The sequence below is a fragment of the Chiloscyllium punctatum genome, chromosome 13 (assembly GCF_047496795.1).
Source record: "Chiloscyllium punctatum isolate Juve2018m chromosome 13, sChiPun1.3, whole genome shotgun sequence".
In the NCBI taxonomy this organism is placed as follows: domain Eukaryota; kingdom Metazoa; phylum Chordata; class Chondrichthyes; order Orectolobiformes; family Hemiscylliidae; genus Chiloscyllium; species Chiloscyllium punctatum.
This window is the reverse complement of record NC_092751.1, coordinates 94344157-94363993: the sequence shown is the minus strand read 5'-3', so window position 1 is coordinate 94363993 and position 19837 is coordinate 94344157. Positions and strand designations below refer to the sequence as shown.

Sequence of the window (19837 nt, the reverse complement as noted above, 5' to 3'; positions counted from 1 at the left end):
AAGGAGGACCTGTTTAGGGATCATCAAGCACTAGGAAGGCAATTGAAGAACAGGTCCTCGAGGGTCATAATCTCTGGATTACTGCCCAAGCCACGTGCTAATTGGCAGAGGGATAAGAAAATTAGGGAAGTAAACATGTGGCTAAAAGATTAGTGCAGGAAAAAGGGACTCCATTTCATGGGACATTGGGATCAGTTTTGGAACAGGGAGGACCTGTACCAATGGGATGGTCTCCACGTGAACCAATCTGGAACCAGTGTTCTAGCGAAAAGGATAAATAGGGTGGTCACTGGGGCTTTAAACTTATGAGTCGGGGAAGGGAGAGGTTAAGCGACAGGGAGTATGAAAAGGAAGGATAACTTAGGACATATCACTGGAGATGTTGGAAGTCATGAGGATAAGAAAATTAACATTAAGGCATTTTACCTGAATGCTCATAGTATTCATAACGAAGCAGATGAATTTACAAAACCACCTTCTGTGTAAAAAATTTGCCCCTCTCTTTTAAATCTCTCTCCTGTCACCTTAAAAATATGTCCCCTAGTCTTGAAATCCCCAATCATAGGGAAAAGACACCTACCAGTAACCCTATCTATACCTCTCATGATTTTATAAACCTCTATAAGGTCACCTCTCAACCTCCCAAGTTCCAATAAAAAAATAAGTTCTAGCCAATGCAGCCTATCTGCATAACTCAAACCTTCCACACCCGGCAACATCCTGGTAAATCTCTTCTGAACACTCTCTAGCTTTACAGCCTTCCTATAACAGGGTGACCAGAACTGGACATATTCTAGAAAAGGCCTCATCAATGTCCTGTACCACCTTATCATGACTTCCCAACTCCTATGCTCAAAAGGACTGAGCAATGAAGGCAAACATGCTAAACATCTCCTTTTATGTACTTTTCAAACTTCAGGTATGACATCAAATCTATCATGAATGTCTAAAACCTTGAGCTAGATGGCTAATCGCAATAACCTTGCAAATGGTAAGAAAAATTACCCATGGCCATGGCAAAAAATTGGGCTAATCAGTACTTTTTTGCTTGGGTTTTAGGGTGGGTGGGGGGAGCGTGAGGGGGTTGATGTTGGAGAACTACAAATTACCTTAGAGCTCCAAAATGGAATATATAATGTATGTGGACATGCAAGGGTGGAGCATGCCATTTAATACAGGGATTAGTGGCACACAGTAACTATCAAATGGAATTACACAGATCAGATAGATCAAGAAAGTTTGCAGTTCAATGCTTCAGCCAATAGCTGCACTTTACCTTACACAGCCAAACATGCATTTTACCATCAGTGCTATTTAAAAGGATCATCAACTCTGTAACATTACTTGCTAACTGATTTCTTCTGGCTGATGCTGCAATTCTTGATCATTTCGTACTTTTTACAATTGCTTCAGGTTGCAAACGTCTACTCGAGGTGGTGTGCAAAATGCTGAAGGACTTTATGCTAACTTCATGGCATTTTCACAATCAAACTATTCCTAGACATAGGCGCATTAATAGGCATCCTTCTCGGAATACAGTGTGATATGGAGAATGAACTGAGGCCTGCAGTGTAGGATAGCTACTCTGGTGGAAGAGGGAAAAGAAGGGTTTTCAACAAGAGAATATCAACACAGATGTTCAGTAGACTTACTCTTGTCTCCAGAACATTAGTTTGGTCCTCTAGATTAATCCAGTACCATTACCATTACCACAGTACCACTGTTCACATCCTCCCTGACAATTCTGCATTTCTTGGCTTCTAACCTCTGCAGCTCCTTGACTCTAACATTAGTGTCCATGTCTACAGTAACCCAGATCCCAGGCTATGTAATTCCCTGCCTAAATCATCTCATCTCTTCTGATGTCTGTCCTCTTTTAAGACCATCTTCAAAACCAAACTCTAACAAATATTTAAGTAGGCTATTTAATATTTCCCTCTTTCGCTTTGCAGTGATTGTAACATGGTCAGCCAGGTAGACCTCATAGAATATGAGTTCCCTGACTGGAGCTGTTAATCAGCTCCGGTCAGGGAGTCCAGGCTGACAGATATAATTACAAGTGTCAAAGGTTCTGTTCACTCTGAGAGCTGGCTCTGAGGGTGCTGGATCAGTATCAAGGACTCACCACGTGTAAGTAAAGAGTGACTTGGTGACAGGATACCGGCCTCTGTGGGGTTATTTCATGCTTGGAGTCAATTTATATTTCTTACGCTATCAGATTTTTATGATAAAAGATACTATGGAAATGAAAGTTAAGTTTGTTATAAAAAGTACAAACTGACAGAGACAAGTAGATGCTATTTAAAATAGTGTAATGGACATAATGATCCAAATGATAAATCTTAAACCTCGTACTTAGCTCACCCGTAAGATTTCCTACTCAGTGGACCTGAATGACATCTATTTAAAATATTAAGATATGCAGAATGAACATAACAACATAACATGTCAGTAACAATTTTAGCAAAGAGAATTCTGCATTTATTTTGATCCTGATGTATTACCTAAATGTGAACTGATAGTGAACAGTGTTTTAAATTTTTTTAGCAAAAGGCAAAAAAATGCTGAGAATTCTGGCTGAGAATTCTGGATATGTAAGATAAAAAGAGAAAATGTGTGAAATGCTCAGCAGATCAGGCAGCATCTGAGATAGAAACAGATCTAACATTTCAGGTTGGTGTCCCTTTACCCTTTATGTTTAGTATTTACAGTATTTTCTGCTTTTATTATAGTTTCTAACTTGCTGTTAGTTTTCATTGGTTTGTAACAGTATTTGTCAGTTACATTTTACTTCTTTATATGTTAACATACATTAATTGTTCAGGATTGACTTTGTGACTGACTATACATTACACTACCAATCTCAGTAAATGGATAGATGCAAAACTTGTCAAACCTTAGCGAGGATGATAAACTCTTGATTTATGACATTATTCCTTTTCAACAAATTATTTTTACTGCAATACTCAGTAGTGTCATATCTTCCAAATATTAATTTATTATAAACCAGATATTCAACTGAAGAAGTGTTTAATAAAGTACTCCAAAAGGAAACAAAATAAATTTTACCAATACGATAAGTAACATATGTAAACTCTCTTCTTTGGATGTGTCATTGAATCGTATCGACCTAACAGGAAGTAATCCAGAAAAATCATGATTATCGCAAACACTTCAACAAGCATTTAACCTATTATTTCTTTCGCCTTTTAAATGCAACGTAAAGAACCATGCACATTTTTATTTTGATGATGCTATGCAACACAGTACATCATTTACTACCACAGTAAACAGATTAAGAAAATAAATATATCTGTACCATATAATTCTGTTCATGTATTACTCAGAACATTAGCAATAAAGCATGCAAGACTAGACAAATAGAAACCAGCAGTTTAATGTAAAATTGCAGAGTAATTTAAGAATTGTGAAGATTGCACAGCAATCCAAATATGGTCTTCAAATGAAAAGCTTTCAAAAGGAGTTTCAAAACTACTATGAATGTGTCAATGCCATAGTATTCTGGCTTGAGTCAGAAACCATCAATGCTGCTAAAGTTGAAGCAGCATGAGTGTATTTGAATCCCACTTAATTCCATAGATGTCACTTGTGTGCTCTGGTCTCATAAATGGACGCACAATGCATAAAATTATGTGTGTACTTCACTATCAGTGCATTGTATATGATGACCATGTTTATACATTGCTGCTTAATAATAATGCCATGAGCTCAATTTGTTCCCATCATGGCAAATGTCTCTTTTGGCATACCTGTGTTTTATGTTTTCCTATTCTTAAATAGATATATCTCTTTTTATATCTATATAATTGCATAAACTGCATTGTAAACTACACGTAGGTCAGTTTAAATTGCTGCTTTACAACCATAACAATGTAATGTGACATTATGATATATGACACCGTCTAGATACCTTGAACCACAAGAGAAGCATGATGCCAAAACCTTGGGGAATTAAACAATCACAGGAACAAAACTGCACTAAGTGGATCATTCTTAATTACTTACATACAATTTGTCTGACAGGCTATTGAAGTACTTAATTAGGAATAGAGAATGCAATATCTTAATAATTTCTTTCTAAGTTCACAAGTGTTTTAGTTCTGATCAATATTATGATTTTAGTTTCTTAAGCCTATCAGGGTGTACCTTATTAAGAAAAATAAAGTATAAACTGTAAACTAGTAACAAATGGCAATCATTGACCATATATTATAACATATAAATCACTCATTTCGGTTTATCATTAATCTTACAGTTCCTAATTAGTGAACTTCAGAGTGTATTTTTGAAGTTGTTAAATGGATTGACATTTGTAATAATATGTAACAATAGCAATTAGCTCGATCATCAATGATGTGGAAACAAATACACAATTCTGAGTTTATAAAGTAAAAGAACAAAAAATAGTGGAAATATTCAATGGATCTGGCAGCATCTGTGAAGAGTGAAGCAGTAAACCTTTCATCAGAACCTTGCATTTCCAGTCCTGTCCATTTTTAAATCAGATTTCCAACATTCACAGTATTTTATTGTATTTCTTAGCACATGTATAAAAGAAATATGGTGAAGTGTTTTGTTTAGCACAGTGAGTAGCACACTTACATAAAATAATATTCTGTAACAAATTCATTAATCCATTTATCTTAATACACAATTTAACAGCCTTGTTAAACAATAATTCTTTATGAGAACAAACTACTACAAATAGCATTGAGCAGAAATTTCAGTCTGAGTAAGAGATGTAATTTCATAAATAAATAAATAGCATTTCTTATTTAGAAATAATCTTGGTGTATTGTGATAATGACAGGAGAGTGTTGGTGATGGAAAAATTTATTTCAGTGTATTTCAGACCTAAGAAAGAATACATTATTTTTCATTTCTACTTGTTTTCCAATGACCCTTACCTGAATATGGATGTCAGATGAAGTTCAAGCTTGGCTTTATTCTCATGTCTGAATAGTTAGCCAATAATAACTGTAAGTTGAACTACAAAGACTGGTTCTTTCAACAAGGTGTCAAAAGGGTGTCAGTAACTATCGGACTGTGTTCTTGCTTGAAGATTGAAATAAGCCGGTATATTTTTCTGTTACAGCGGAATAAAATAGAAAATTTCCTATGTGAAGTACATGGAACAAAATAGCAAAAATGTTTTTACATAAAGATTTACCATTTCCATGCACGTAGCACAAAAGGATTTTTTTCTTGCTGTAGGGTGTAACTAGGTGTAACTAGCCAGCCATATGAAAGGAGTGACTAACAGCTATGGCATCAGAAGGGGTTGAGGCACACTTAACTAAAAACTGAGATCTGTAAGCGGAAAGGAAACCTGTTTAAAATCACAAAGGTGAAATGACCACTGTAATATATTTAAAGCAGAAAGTCATTTCACCCTGTAAAAAAATTATTGTTACGTACAGATAGAGGTGGAAACGTGTTTTAAAATGCTCAGAGACACATGATCACTGTGGTGAAAACAAAAAATGCTGGGGATCACAGCAGGTTAGGCAACACCTCTGGAGAGAAAACAAGCTAACGTTTCTAGTCTAGATGACTCTTCATCAGAGCTCTGACAAAATGCACAAAGCTGAGAGCTGCCAGATGAATTAAAGCCATCACATGACTATTAGGTCACCTAGGGATGGATCAAGAGCCATTGTGTGGATATGGGCCAGCATTATCACAGAACAGGAACTGGTGCCAAAGGATGCCTGCTAATATAGGGAGAAGCCATCCAAACAAGGGATCAGGGCAAACAGCAAAATGTCTGAAAATGATACCTTTAGGTTGTTGGAGGCCCAAAGGATCAATAACGAAATTGTTGGTGGATAGAAGAAAATAAAAAGAGATAAAATGGTGAGAAAGGGCTAAAATTCCTTGATTGACCAAAGGCACAAGAGTCCTGTTAAGACAGCCAACACATGAACAGGTAAAATAAGGCAATGATGATTTGCAATTAGTAGCTCCGTGGAAATGAGGTATGGGAACTTACTAATAAGAGGACCAAGTTTGAGACTAAACAAGCACCTGGGCCATGGTTCATGGTCAACTACATAACCTTTAATGAAGTCCACTGTAGCTATCTCTGCCACTACTTCTAATGAATTGGGACCCAGATCCCAAGCGTTCACAATGTTGGATATAACTAATGGGTTCTGGGCAATATCCCAAGCCAAGGAATCCAGAAAGAATTCACTTTCACCTTTGATAGCAAATAATACACATGGAGCTCAGTGCCACAAGGATTCCAGTCCAGCCAGTGATATTTCACTAAGTCATGAACGGTGTCAAAGCAACACTAGACCTAGCCCTGAACCACAGCAAAATCCTACAAATAGACAGTTCACTTAGAGCCTCCACCACATAGGTATGACAAACCAGAGCATTCCGTATCAAGAAGGCACAGATGGGCCAGGTGAAAGCTTAGTATTTGGGAAATATTATAGAACAGGGAAAGAAATTATGCCTGTAGATCAGAAAGAAGCAATTGATAAAATACCCTGGCTGACAAATTCATGGCGTGGAGTTGGGGGAGAGGTCAGGAAAGCCGTGGAGCTTTTTAATTATGGCCACAATTTTATTGTACGCCTCTAACAGATGGCAATCCAACGAAAGAGCCTGGTGAAAGGATGGGGGTGGGGGGATGCGATCAACCGTGGAGCCTAGTGAATGGAGGGAGACTGGAAAGTGGTGTGTGTGAGGCTGAAACAAGCACTTTCAACCTGTCCTGGGGTTATCCAATATAGGGAAATTATCAATATAGGGAGGCCAGTAGTATGCCTTTCAACCAAGCAGCCACATGTAGTTACCAGAATGCCATGGTGTGTGGCACTGGCCATCATAGATTGTGCCAACTGGACCATCTGAGTGAGTGAACCACTTGTAATGACAGGATGGGATATCCTATACAGGAGACACATTATGGCAGTGTTAAATCAGTTAAACACTGGAGATTGTCTTGGTCAGTTGGTGGCCAACATAGGAGGTAGTATTGCTGTCCCAAGACAAATTAGTGCAGACAATTAGTCAAACAGGAAACAATCCTATTGAAAGCATTTTACACGTCAGAAGAATGCAGGATATTTGGTTGATCCAGATGCCACAGATCCTAGTGGGATACTTGAGAACTCTTTGAGGAGGTAGATCCTACTTTCTTCATGGATGGGCCATGTCTTTATGTAGTTGGGTTCCCCAAAGTAGGGTGAGTGGTAGTAAACTTGGAACAATATGTCTTAGCTAAAGGAGGCCTAAAAAGAGATTGCCTGCTGAAGTAGGTGAGTTAACAGCTCCTACTGAAGCCTTGAAGTTAGAGGAAGGCTGAAATAACTGCAGAGAGGCCAGGTCCCATCACCAAGTCACCCTTTTATTTACTAGTGCACAGTACAATGGCTGTGGCGGGCCAGCTTGGAGTCAGTGTACAGCTGAGGAGATTCTACTCTCCTGTTTTTTTTGGTTTACTCCTGCACTGCCGCCTTCTCCTGGTTATATTGGTCAGCCAAGGTTTTCCTGATTGGCCCAGTAACAACCCCAATGAAGAACCTCATAGTTATTGAGGTCAACCTACCACAAAGGATATGCTATGAATATATATATATAGCAGTGGTCAACATTATCATCTCATATGTCCCAATGAATGGCTGAGACCTAATGAAATGAGGGAACAAGTGATGGATATATTGATTGTATAAATTTGGGGAACTAGTAATCAGTGGGGTGTGAGTTTATTGATTGTGAGTCACTAAAGTAAAGCTATCACATAGAAATGTGCACTTGAATTTTGTTTTATAACAGTTACCTTTTGGTGAATAACAGTCAATGTAACTTTGGGGTCACCTATGATTATATTGGTGGTGTGGAATAGAAAATGGTTTATAATGTCCTATAGTGGACCCAACAACATGAAGAGGTGATCAAAATGATTAGCTGAGACCGTGGTCACATTAAATCGCATCAAATGAAACAGGGGAGTACAGAAAAGGAAGCCAATGGCAGATCTAGCAGTCAAAGCTGCTGCTGTGGAGAATGTATGACAAAGTGAGATGGCAGTATGTAAAGCAAAGGCAGAGGAAGTGAGTGTAAAGGCAGTATAGGCAGATAGCAACCATGGGAGAAAGAGGAGTATAATAAAGCTGGTGCAGTTGAGGAAAAGGAATAGACATAGAAAAGGATTGGTGAGTGATACAGCAGGCTGTACGGCAGATTTGCAACAAGCATCAGCATTTAGAGTGCTCTGGGATGATAGCACATCTTAAATGGTCTTGGTGATAGACAAGCACAGGGTGGTTGGTTGCAAAACACTGCAAGAGGTATATTGTGTAAGCTCAGTACAACATTGAGATGATCATAAATGTAAACCTGTCTGATTAGCTGCAGCTAAAGGTTCCCTGTAAAACTCCAAGTGGACTCTACAGGACTGTTACCCCTAGTAAAGGCAAGGCATATTATTTACACATAATCAAACAATTTATGGGAAGGTGCAAGGACTTTACCACTAACAACTGTTCAGTGCAATGATGCTTCTAGATAATGCCTGAGAAAAGTGGTCCAAAAATGGTTAACAAAAGAAGTTAAGGATAGTATTAAATTGGAGTCATATAAAGTTGCTAAAAACACGCAAGTTGGAGGAGTGGAACAATTTAGAATTCAGTAAAGGAAGGCCAAGGGATTGATTGAGAGAGGAACATTAAAGCAGACTGTAAGAGCTTCAATAAGTAAGTCAAAAGAAAAACATTAGAGAACACAAATGTGGCTTTTTACAGTCTGAAATGGGAGAACTGATAGTGCAGAACAAGGAAATGGCAGAGCACTTAAACACCTATTTTTGATCTGTCTTTATAGCAAAAATCTAAAAACTTTCAAAAGTGCTTGGGAAGCAGGAATCTTTTCAGAAGGATAAATTGAAGAAAATTGATATTAGTTAAAAATAATCAAAATTAATGGGTTTGAAAGCTGAAAAAGCCCTATAACCTAATGCCAGGGGACTAAAGGAGGTGGCCATGGAAAAAGTAGATGAATTAGTTGCCATCTTACAAACATCTGTAGATGTTGGGGCAGTTCCAGAAGATGAGAGATTGGCAAATGTAACCCGACTGTTTGAAAAAAGAGGATGGGTGAAAATCAGGAATTACAGACCTGTTAGATTAACATTCATTGAGCTGGCAAATAATAGCTTCTATTACACGGATGTTGTATCCAAAGGTGTAAAAAAAAACAACGGTGGCTCAGTGATTAGCACTGTTGCCTCACAGTGCCAGGGACCTGGGTTCAATTCCACCCTCAGGTAACTATCTGTTGGAGTTTGCACATTCTTCCCGTGTCTATGTGAGTTTCCTCTATGTGCTCCGGTTTCCTCCCACAGTCCAAAAATGTGCAGGTTAGGTGAATTGGCCATTCTAAATTACCCATAGTGTTAGTTGCATTAGTCAGAGGGAAATGGGTCTGGGTGGGTTACTCTTCAGAGGGTCGGTGTGAACTTGTTGGACTGAAGGGCCTGTTTCTGTACTGTAGGGAATCTAATCTAATCTAAACTAATCTACAAAATCATCATAGATTTAAGAAAGACAAACCTACTGGAGTTTTTTTAATTACATAATTAGTAGAATATATGAGGACAACCTCATATGGGATTAGTGGTAATATACTAGCATAGAATGAGAATTGATTATCAGATAGAAAACATTAGGAATAAATGGATCATTTTCCCAATGGTAGGCAGGGACTAGTGACATACCACACAGATCAGTGATTTGGATGATAACAAAAAGATGGCAAGGAAGATATAAGGAGGTTTCAGAGCAATTTAGGCAAGGTGAATGAGTGGATAAACACATGGCAGATGGAGTATAATGTGGATCAATGTGAAGTTTTCCACTTCCTTAGTAAAAATAGAATGACAGAATGTTATTTAAATGGTGATAAGTTGTCCAAATGGACTTGGGGTATTGCAAGCAACCATGGAGATGTAGCAAGCATTTAGGAAGGCAAATGTCTGTTTACCTTTAAGGCAAGAGGGTTTATTTACAGGAGCAAGGAAATCTTACTACTGTTGCACAAAGTCTTGATAAAACCACACCCGGAGTATTCTGTCTAGTCTCCTTACTTAAAGAAGGATATACTTTCAGTTGAGGGAGTACAGCGAAGATTCACCACGATGATTCCTGGGACGACAGATTTGTTGCATGAGGAAAGATTAAAGTCAACTAGGCCAGTGTTAACTGGAGCTTAGAAGAATGAGAGGGGATTTTACTGAGATGTATAACATTCTGACATGGCTGGAAGAGACCAGGGAGGGAATGTCTAGAATAGGCAGTCAAGGCCTAGGATAATGGCAGACCATTTCAGACAGAGATGAGAAATTTCTCCAGACAGAGGGTAGTGAATCGATGGGATTTTCCACGGGTGAAAGGTTGAGGAGGCAAGGTTACTGAATTCACTTAAGAAATAAATAGACATATTTCAAGAAGCTAAAGCTGTCAAGGGAAGTAGAGATGGGGCAGGATTATGGCATTGAAATAAAGATTCTCTTGCTGGAAGATACTCCTGATCTGGATGTGTAGTTGAACAGTTTGGAAACTTCCATTGTCATTTTCTCTGGGACTGCATGCACACACACATGTAGACATAGGTACACGTACCACATCCCAAACCCACAACCTTTATCATCTATAAGAATAGAAGCAACAGCCACATGGGAACATCCTGACTTGAAAGCTTCCCTCTAAAACATCTATAGATACACATATACTTTTGTAATACAAAGCCCCTCTATGTTTCCTGTTATAAAAGAAAGTGCATTATTTTATTCACTAGAAGCAATGAAACTGGAGATCTGCTAATGTGTATTACAAGTGGAATGAAGTGATTTAATTCAGAACATAGGCATGTGTTAAATATATACCTTACCTACGCAAATATGATTATAAACAAACAATAAATACACCTGAACAAGCACTGCTAATGGAGTCTAAATATGCACAAAAATCAGAGCAGAAGCAAAGATCAATGTTACCATGAGATCAATTATTACAAACAGAACAAGCCCACAATAATTAGGACATTGCAAAAAGAAGAGAGAACAAAGAGTCAAAAGAAAATAAAAGATCATATCCTCCTAGACAAAGTCAAGCCATCAACAAATGGATTCACATTTCCACCTGCCAATCCTGAATTATATGAGGAATTCAATTGTTCGATGGAGGAGTAAGTATTTTATCTTAGTTTTTAGCCAGTCTGTTGCTCTACTCTTTCCACTGTAACTAGTGCAAATCTAAAATAATGAACTGTAGTATTGTTAAACAACTGTATTTTACCACCATTACATTCAGAAAGAATTATACATTACAATGAATGACTTAATTGATGCTAAACTGTTGAAAGTCATCTAATAAGGAGCTAGCCCTACTAAATTTATAGATATGTAAACTGGCAGATGTGAAGCTTCCAGCCATTTTTGGTGCAGATCACACAGCACCATGTGTTTGGAAGGGCAGTACAACGGATAAACCCTGCACACGAGAGGAATTCAGAATAGAAAGATTGTAACATCGAACTGTCTGTCAGGTTTATTTGACACTTTAACTTAAAACTTGAACCATGCAGATTGGATTTTAATAAGATTTCTTGCTGGTCAGCCTGTTCAGAGATGTTATTTCACTTCTGTGGAGCAGGTGGGACTTGAAGCTGGCCCTTCTTGTATCAGAAGGAGGGATACTACCATTGTGCCATAAGAACCCCTTGTAAATCTAGTTGATTAGCAAAATAGCTGGAGATAACTGGAAACTGAGAATAGTGAATGTGGGAATCCGATTATTCGGCCACAGTCATATTGTCTTCTGACGGGCATTCCTTGAGAACTTCCTGGAAACCTTCCTCACTGTCATAGACTCATAGAGTTATACATCATGGAGACAGACTCTTCGGTGCAACTTGTCCACACCGACCAGACATCCTAAACTGCTCTAGTCTCATTTGCCAGCAATGGCCCATATCCCTCTAAACCTTTCCTATTCATATAACCATTCAGATGCCTTTTAAATGTTGTAATTGTACCCACCTCCACAACTTCCTCTGGCAGCTGGCATGCACTATCCTCTATGTGAAAACGTTGCCCCTCAGGTCTTGTTTAAATCTTTTCCCTCTTACCTTAAACTATACACTCTGGTTTTGGAGACTCCCCACACATGGGAAGAAGACCTTGGTTATTCACGCTAGCCATACCCCCTCACATGAGCTTATAAATCTTTATAAGGTCACAGAAACACCTATTCCTTGTATAGTTGACTTCATGTTATAAGGGTCCCAGTACAACATCTGAGAACTTGGGAGCCCTCATTCTTCTTCATTGCTTACCCAGGAGTGTTTCTCCTTATAGACATTTGTGTGATAGGCAATCAACAGCAGCCTTCACAGTCTGAGTGCATCTCCCCTTCATGTGGGGCGACTAACTTTAAGAGTTACAGATTAGCTGAAACATGTGCTAGATATGTACCTTGATTGAGTTATTGTTGTCGCATGTACCGAGATAAAGTGAAAAATGTTGTTTGGCATGCTTTACAGGCAGATCATACCATACAAAGTGCATCAGGGTAGCAGAACAGATGGCAGGATACAGTGTTGTAGCCATAGAGAAGGTGCAGAGCATAACATCAGAATTAATATTAAAGAAGTCCATTCAAAAGTCTGATAACAGCAGGGAAGGAGCTGATCTTCAATCTGTTAGTTCGTGTATTCAAACTTTTATATCTTCTGCCCAATGGAAGAGGATAAGAGTATAACTGGGGTGGGAGGAGTATTTGATTATGTTGGTTACTTTCCTAAGGCAGCAGAAAGTACTGATGGAGTCAACAGATTTGAGACTGGTTTGCGTGATGGACTGGTTTGTGTTCACAACTCTCTCTTGTTTCTTGTGGTCTTGGGAAGAGCAGTTGCCATGTCATGTCACGATGCATCCGATAGAATGCTTTCTATGGCTCATCTATAAAAGTTAGTAAGAGTCCTTGTGGACATGCTGAATTTCCTTAGCCTCCTGAGAAGGAGAGGCATTGATGTGGGTGGACCAGGACAGATTGGTGATCATCACTCCCAGGAACATAGCGCTCTCGACCAACTCCACTTCAGCACTATTGATGCAGACAGGGGCTTATCCTCCTCTCCACTTCCTAAAGTCAATGACCAGCTCCTTCATTTTGCTGACACTGATGGAGAGATTGTTGTCTTTTCACCATGCTGCTAAGCACTCAATCTCTTTTCTGTATTCTGTCTCGTTGTTTGAGATTTATCCTACAATGGTGGTGTTGTCAACAAACTTGCAAATGGAGATGGTGCAGAATTTGGCCGCACACTTGCAAGTATATAAGGAGTATTATAAGGAGCTGAGTACATAGCTTTGTGATGCACGTGCGTGGGGCATTACGATGGATGAATAGGTGTTGACACCTTTCTGATTGCAGTCTATGGGTCAGAAAGTTGTGGATCAAATTACAGGGATGGGAGCAAATACCTAGGTCTCAGGGTTTAGAAATGAGTTTGTTTGGAATTATGGTGTTGAAGGCAGAACTGCAGTTAATAAGTGGGAATAGGTATCCTTATTATCCAGATGTTCGAAGGATGGGTGTCAGGCCAGGAAGATGGAGTCTGGTATGGATACACTGCGTCTGTAGGAAATTTGCAAAGGATGAAGGTAATTTGGTCAGCCGGTGTTGATGTGAGCCATGACTAACCTCTCAAAGCACTTCATAATTATGGGGGTCAGAGCCACAGGCCGGTAGTCATTGAGGCACGCTGCAAGATTTTTCTTTGGCACTGGCTTGATGGTGGCCATTGTGAAGCAGGTGGAGACCTCAGATCACAGTAAGGAGAGGTTAAAGATGTCTGCAAATACTTCCACTAGCTGGTCTACACGGGATCTGAGTGCATGGCCGGGGAATCCATGCAGGCCTGTCACTTTCCATGGGTTCGCTCTCAAGAAGGCCAATCGAACATCTGCAACGGGGACCATGGGTACAGGCTGTTAGGATAGGTAACATTGTTTCACTGATCTACAGTTCAAAGCGAGTATAGAGTGCATTGAGCATTGTATGGAGTTTCCTGTTGAGTGTTTAACCAGCCTGTGATCAGTTGAACAGAATTATCATTCAAATGAAGAGTCAGCATAAGGATTGTTTGCTGCCTGCTACAATAAGATGGGCATTAGTTTCATGCACAAAATGATGTTATTCCATTTTTAGCAATAGGAGTCTGTAGAAGTCATAAAGTCATAGAGATGTACAGAACGAAAACAGACCCTTCAGTCGAACTTGTCAACACCTACCAGGTATTCGAAATTAATCAAGTCCCATTTGCTAGCATTTGGCCTCCCTTGAAACCCTTTCCTATGAACCCATTCAGATACCTTTTAAATGTTATAATTGTACCGCCTCCTCTGGCAGTCATTCCATACATGCACCACCCTTTGTGTGAAAAAGTTGCACATAAGGTTCCTTTTAAATCTTACCCCTTTCACCTTAAAAATATGCCCTCTAGTTTTGGACTCTGCTCCCCTGAGAAAAAGACCTTGGCTATTCACCCTGTCCACGCCCCTCATGATTTTATAATCCTCTACAAAGTCATCCCTCAGCCTCTGACACTCCAGGGAAAATAGCCTCAGTCTATTCAACCTTTCTCTATAGCTCAAACTCTCCAATCCAGGAGATCACATCTGTAAAGCAAAAGGCAATGTTTTATCTCATATCTAAAAGCCAACAGTTTGGGTGAAGCCTGGAAGTACAATTGTTTGGAAAATAAAGCAGAGAACAAAATCTAATGGAAACAATGGAGATTCTGCACATCCTGGCTCAGACAGAAATCAAATGGTGTAATGTACTCCAGAATTAAATGCTAAATATTTTGCTGTACAGTTGCTTGTTTTCAATGTGTGGTAAAATGTAATTCTAAAGTACCACAGGAAACCATTTTACCCATTTTGTGGCATTCACAGCCTCATTTTGCAACATCAGCAATATTTGAACAGTTAATTCACTCGAAACATTAAAGCTTGTGCACATGCTGATTATACACAAAGGTGCAGTCATTTTGTGCAAAAGCACTAAGAGGGCTGTCGCTTTGTTTTGTCCATATGCCTAAAATTATTTCTGGGAGTAAACAGATGTTAATGTTCAGAACGATTGTTTAAAAAGATTTTTTTTAACTTAATGAATAATTCATGGAAAATATGCCCATTTTTCAGGAATTACTTCGTTTTACACATGGAGCTATTTTCTAGAACTTAAACACCAGAAGTCAGAAGGGTTGAAACTGAACAAAGCAGGTAATGTCTGACAGAAGTAGTTAGGAAGGCATTCTCAATAGTCACAGCAGTATACATTGGCATCAGTATTTGTTTTGCTGAATATACTAGTGGTGGAGCTGAAGCAAGATCATTGGAATATTACTGCACAAAAGATTTGAGGGCATTGAAGATATTGCCCAATCAAGTACGTCGCACACATACTAGTTACTAAAATTGCAATGTGAACAAAAGCTGTACTTCTCTAGGAATGCAATCAATAACCTGTGTCAGGCTCCTGAAACTAGACTTGCAGCTAATATGCAGATGGCATGAACAGTGGATATGAAAATTACCACTTTTAAAACTTATCTACATTGAATTCTCCCGAGCATCAATAGGAGACATCAGTTAGATTAGTTTCACCTTTCATTAACAGTGGTAACAGGATTTGTAACTGTTCACATAGATAAAATTCAATAACTCACAACAAAGACTTAGCATTTACCAACTTGCAACAAATTATGTAAGTTAATATTCATTCTATGAAGGCATGCATTTTAAAATTTATCTAAAAGATGTGGGTGTTACTGTCAAGGCCAACATTTATTCCTACTGTCCTTATAAAGGTGGTGCTGAGCTATCTTCTTGAGTTAATGCAGCCTGTCATCAATCTTTAATGCACCTGAATGGCTTGCTAAGCAATTTTAGTGGGCAATTAAGAGTCAACCAAATTAGCTTAGTTGCTGACCTCTGAGTAGGTCTACCCCTAGATAGCAGTGATTATCATATGATTGAATATCTCATTCAGTTTGAGAGTAAGAGAATTGATTATTTAATAGAGTCATAGAGATGTACAGCACAGAAACAGACCCTTCGGTCCAACTTGTCCATGCCGACGAGATATCCCAACCCAATCTAGTCCCACTTGCCAGCACTTGACTCATATCCCTCCAAACCCTTCCTATACATGTACCCATCCAGATACCCCTTAAATGTTGCAATTGTACTAGCCTCCACCACTTCGTCTCGCAGCTCATTTCATACACGTACCCCTCTGTGTGAAAACGTTGCACCTTAGGTCTCTTTTATAACTTTTTCCGCTCACCCTAAGCCTGTGCCTTCTAGTTCTGAACTCCCTCACCCCATGGAAAAAAAAACTTTTCTATTTATCCTATCCATGCCCCTCATGATCTTATAAATCTCTATAAGGTCACCCCTTAGCTTCCGATGTTCCAGGGAAAACAGCCATAGCCTATTCAACCCTAACTCAAATCCTCCAGTCCTGGCAACATCCTTGTAAATCTTTTCTGAGCCCTTTCAAGTTTCACAACATCTTTCCAATAGGAAGGAGACCAGAATTGCATGCAATATCCCAACAGTGGCCTAACCAATGTCCTGTACAGGCGCAACATGATTTCCCAACCCCTGTACTCAGTACTCTGACCAATAAAGGAAAGCATACCAAACGCCTTCTTCACTATCCTATCTACCTGCAACTCCACTTCCAAGGAGCTATGAATCTGTACTCCAAGGTCTCTTTGTTCAGCAACACTCCCTTGGACCTTACCATTAAGTGTATAAGTCCTGCTAAGATTTGCTTTCCCAAAATGCAGCACCTCATATTTATCTAAATTAAACTCCATCTGCCACTTCTCTTTAATATTAGCACTTTAATCTTAAATAAAGACAATTAAGAGGGATTGAAAACAAAGGTGGCTATAGTGAATTTTGAAAATAGGTTATGGGATAGATCAATAGAATGACAATTGAGATATTTTCAAAATACTCAGAAGGGATACATTTCTATAAGAAAGAAAGTCTCCAAAGGCAGAGAGCATTAGGCTTGGCTAACAGAGGAAGTTAAAGATAGTACAAAATTGAAAAAGAAAGCTATGTTTCTGGCAAATAAGATTAGACAGAAATAGCAGCAGAGAATCAATACAAGATTAATAAGGTGAAAGGAAAAATTAAGAGCATAAGAGAAAGGTAGTTAGAAATATAAAAACAATTAGTCAAAGTTTCTAACAATATTTGGTAGGAAAAATGGTAAGTGAAGTGAGTTTCCATTGTCAAGGAAATTATGAGTCTCTGGAACTCTTTTCCTAAGTGAGGTGTGGGGAAGGTTGTCATTAAGTCTATAAGACATCGAAAATTTCAGTCATTGATTTTTTTAAGGCAGAGGTGGCTAGATTTGTGACTAGTAAGGGAATAAAATGTTATTAAGGGTAGGTTAAAATGTGGAGTTGAGATCACAGTTATGTCAGCCATTATTTTGTTGATCTGTGGATCAGAATCAAGGGCTAAACAATCATCTCCTGCTTCCAATTTGTACATCTGTATGGTATTGCATCCAATATGCTGAGGTGGTTTTTTTCAAGTTGTATGAATTGAATTGTCTGAAGACTGTCTTTTGCAAGAGTGGGAACCTCATGAGGAGTCAAAGCTTGATCAAAGCTTTATGAGTCATCCATTGGTTAAGAAACACAGTCAAAGAGAGTATCCATTCAAAGGTAGGGCATACAAACGGGCAAACATTAATGGGAGACCAGAGGATTGGACATCTTTAAGAACCAGCGGCAGAGGACTAAAGAGCTAATAATGAAGGACAAAATTGATTATGAAAATAAACTGGCAAGAAATAAAATAAAACAATTAAAGTTACTATGGGCATATGAAAAGGAGAGAAGCTGAAATAAGTATGGGATCCTGGGAGGGTGCAAGTAGGGAATTGACACTGGGGAACAGTGAAATTGAAGAAAAAATTAAACCAAAGTTTGTATCACCATTCAGAGTGTAATTGAACCAAATTTGCCGATGTTACAAAATTGGTGTGAGGTTATGTTATAATGAGAACAAGAAATCTGCAAGATTTATAGATAGGCTGAATGTGTGGGTAAAAGCTTTTCAGATGAAATTTACTGTAGGAAACTGTGAGGTTATGTATTTTGGTAAGAAGGTTCAAAAGAAAGCCTATTATATAAATGGAGAGATACTCCACAAAAGTGCAATGCAGAGGAATTTGGGTGTGCTTGTGCATGAAACACAAAAATGTAGCCTGTAGATGTGGTAACAAATTAATAAGGCAAAATGGAATTTTCGCCTTTATGGCTAGGTGGTTGGAGTTTAAAACAAGGGAAGCCTTGTTACAACTGTCCAGGGTGTTGGTGAGGCTGCACCTGAGGTATAAGTTTTGGTCCCTACATTTAAAACATACTTGCATTTTGACCTGCATTTAAGGCAGTTGTAAAGAGATTTACTAGGATGATTTTGAGAATGAAGGGGTTGACTTATGGAGAACAGCTAAACAGATGAGGCCTTTATTCATTAGAATTTAGAAGATGAGGAGTGAGCCACTTGCAAACTACAAGATTCTGATGTAACTGTTGAGAAGGTATTTTGACCAGTGGAGGAATCTCCAACTAGGAGATATAGGTACAAGATAAGGAGACACTCATTCAAAACTGGGATGCAAAGTAATTTCTTCACCCAGAGGGTGGTGAATGTCTGGAATTCTCTAGCTGAGAGAGATGTGGAGGCTAGGACATTGAACGTATATAAAAAACGGGGTTGGTAAACTTTTGAAATATTGTCCCTCGTGCTGAGCTGTCATGAAAGAGGAGTTGAGGCCTGCAGCAGATCATCCATGATCTTGTTGAATGGTAGGGCAGGCTTGAGGTACCAAATGGCCTACTCCTGTTCCATTTCATATGTTCTTATGTGTTCATAGATAACATATAGAGACCTTCTTGGCTGTTGAGATAGCCTTTTTTTGAGTTAGAATGGAGGTTTTTCTTTTCTTTTTACTTTTTCTCTCTTTCACTTTTTTTCTCTTTTTTATAGCCTGGAGGGTGGCAGATGAAGGAGGATGCCTCCAGCAGCAACTGTGGTGACAGCAATGCCAGGATGAGCCAGGCACAGCTCCACACCTGCCTGGGGATTCCCAGAAAGCAAGGCACTGGTCCTGGGCTGACTCTGCCCATGATTTGCAGGCTGGGCTGAGGCTCCAGGTCTGTAGCTAGGCCTGGACATCAGAAGGGGCAGAAGTATCTGTGAAAGGGACAGCGAAGGACCCCAATGACGATGACTGGGGACAGCGTCTGGAGGAGCGTTGGATGGGGAGCAGGAGGTACAGAACCCACGAACCCCCCAGCCCATAGCTCCAAATTGGACACGACAAATACAATTGTTGCGATGGTTGAGGCCCGTAACCGAGACTCCAGAGCCCGTTACAGAGAGCCTGGCCAATGTCAAGCAGTGACTGGAAAAGCAGCTGAGGAGAAACAAGAAAAAGATAGAAATATGACCTCTATTGCAATAAAATCTTGCATTATATTCAACGTTTCAAGGTTGCATCTAAGTGTGGTGACTTTATATATAAAACACACAAGAAAACCGTATTTTCACTATATTTTTATATACATGTGGCAATAAATTTAAATCTCATCAGAATAAGCTTTAAATTCAAAACAAATTCAGACTCTGTTGGAGAAACTCACCAGGGTTGGGTGCATCTGTGGAGAGAAAGCAGAGTTAATTTTTTGAGTCCAGTTC

The 19837-nt window shown here is 39.1% G+C and overlaps 1 long non-coding RNA gene across 1 annotated transcript in view; it reads left to right on the top strand.

Moving 5' to 3' along the window:
• The window catches only part of LOC140484685 (uncharacterized), a 77426-nt gene extending 57803 nt beyond the window's left edge, over positions 1-19623 (top strand). The window contains exon 2 of the long non-coding RNA XR_011962312.1: positions 19127-19623. This is a non-coding gene — a long non-coding RNA (uncharacterized lncRNA). The remainder of the gene's footprint in view (positions 1-19126) is intronic.
• Positions 19624-19837: the final 214 nt, after the last annotated feature.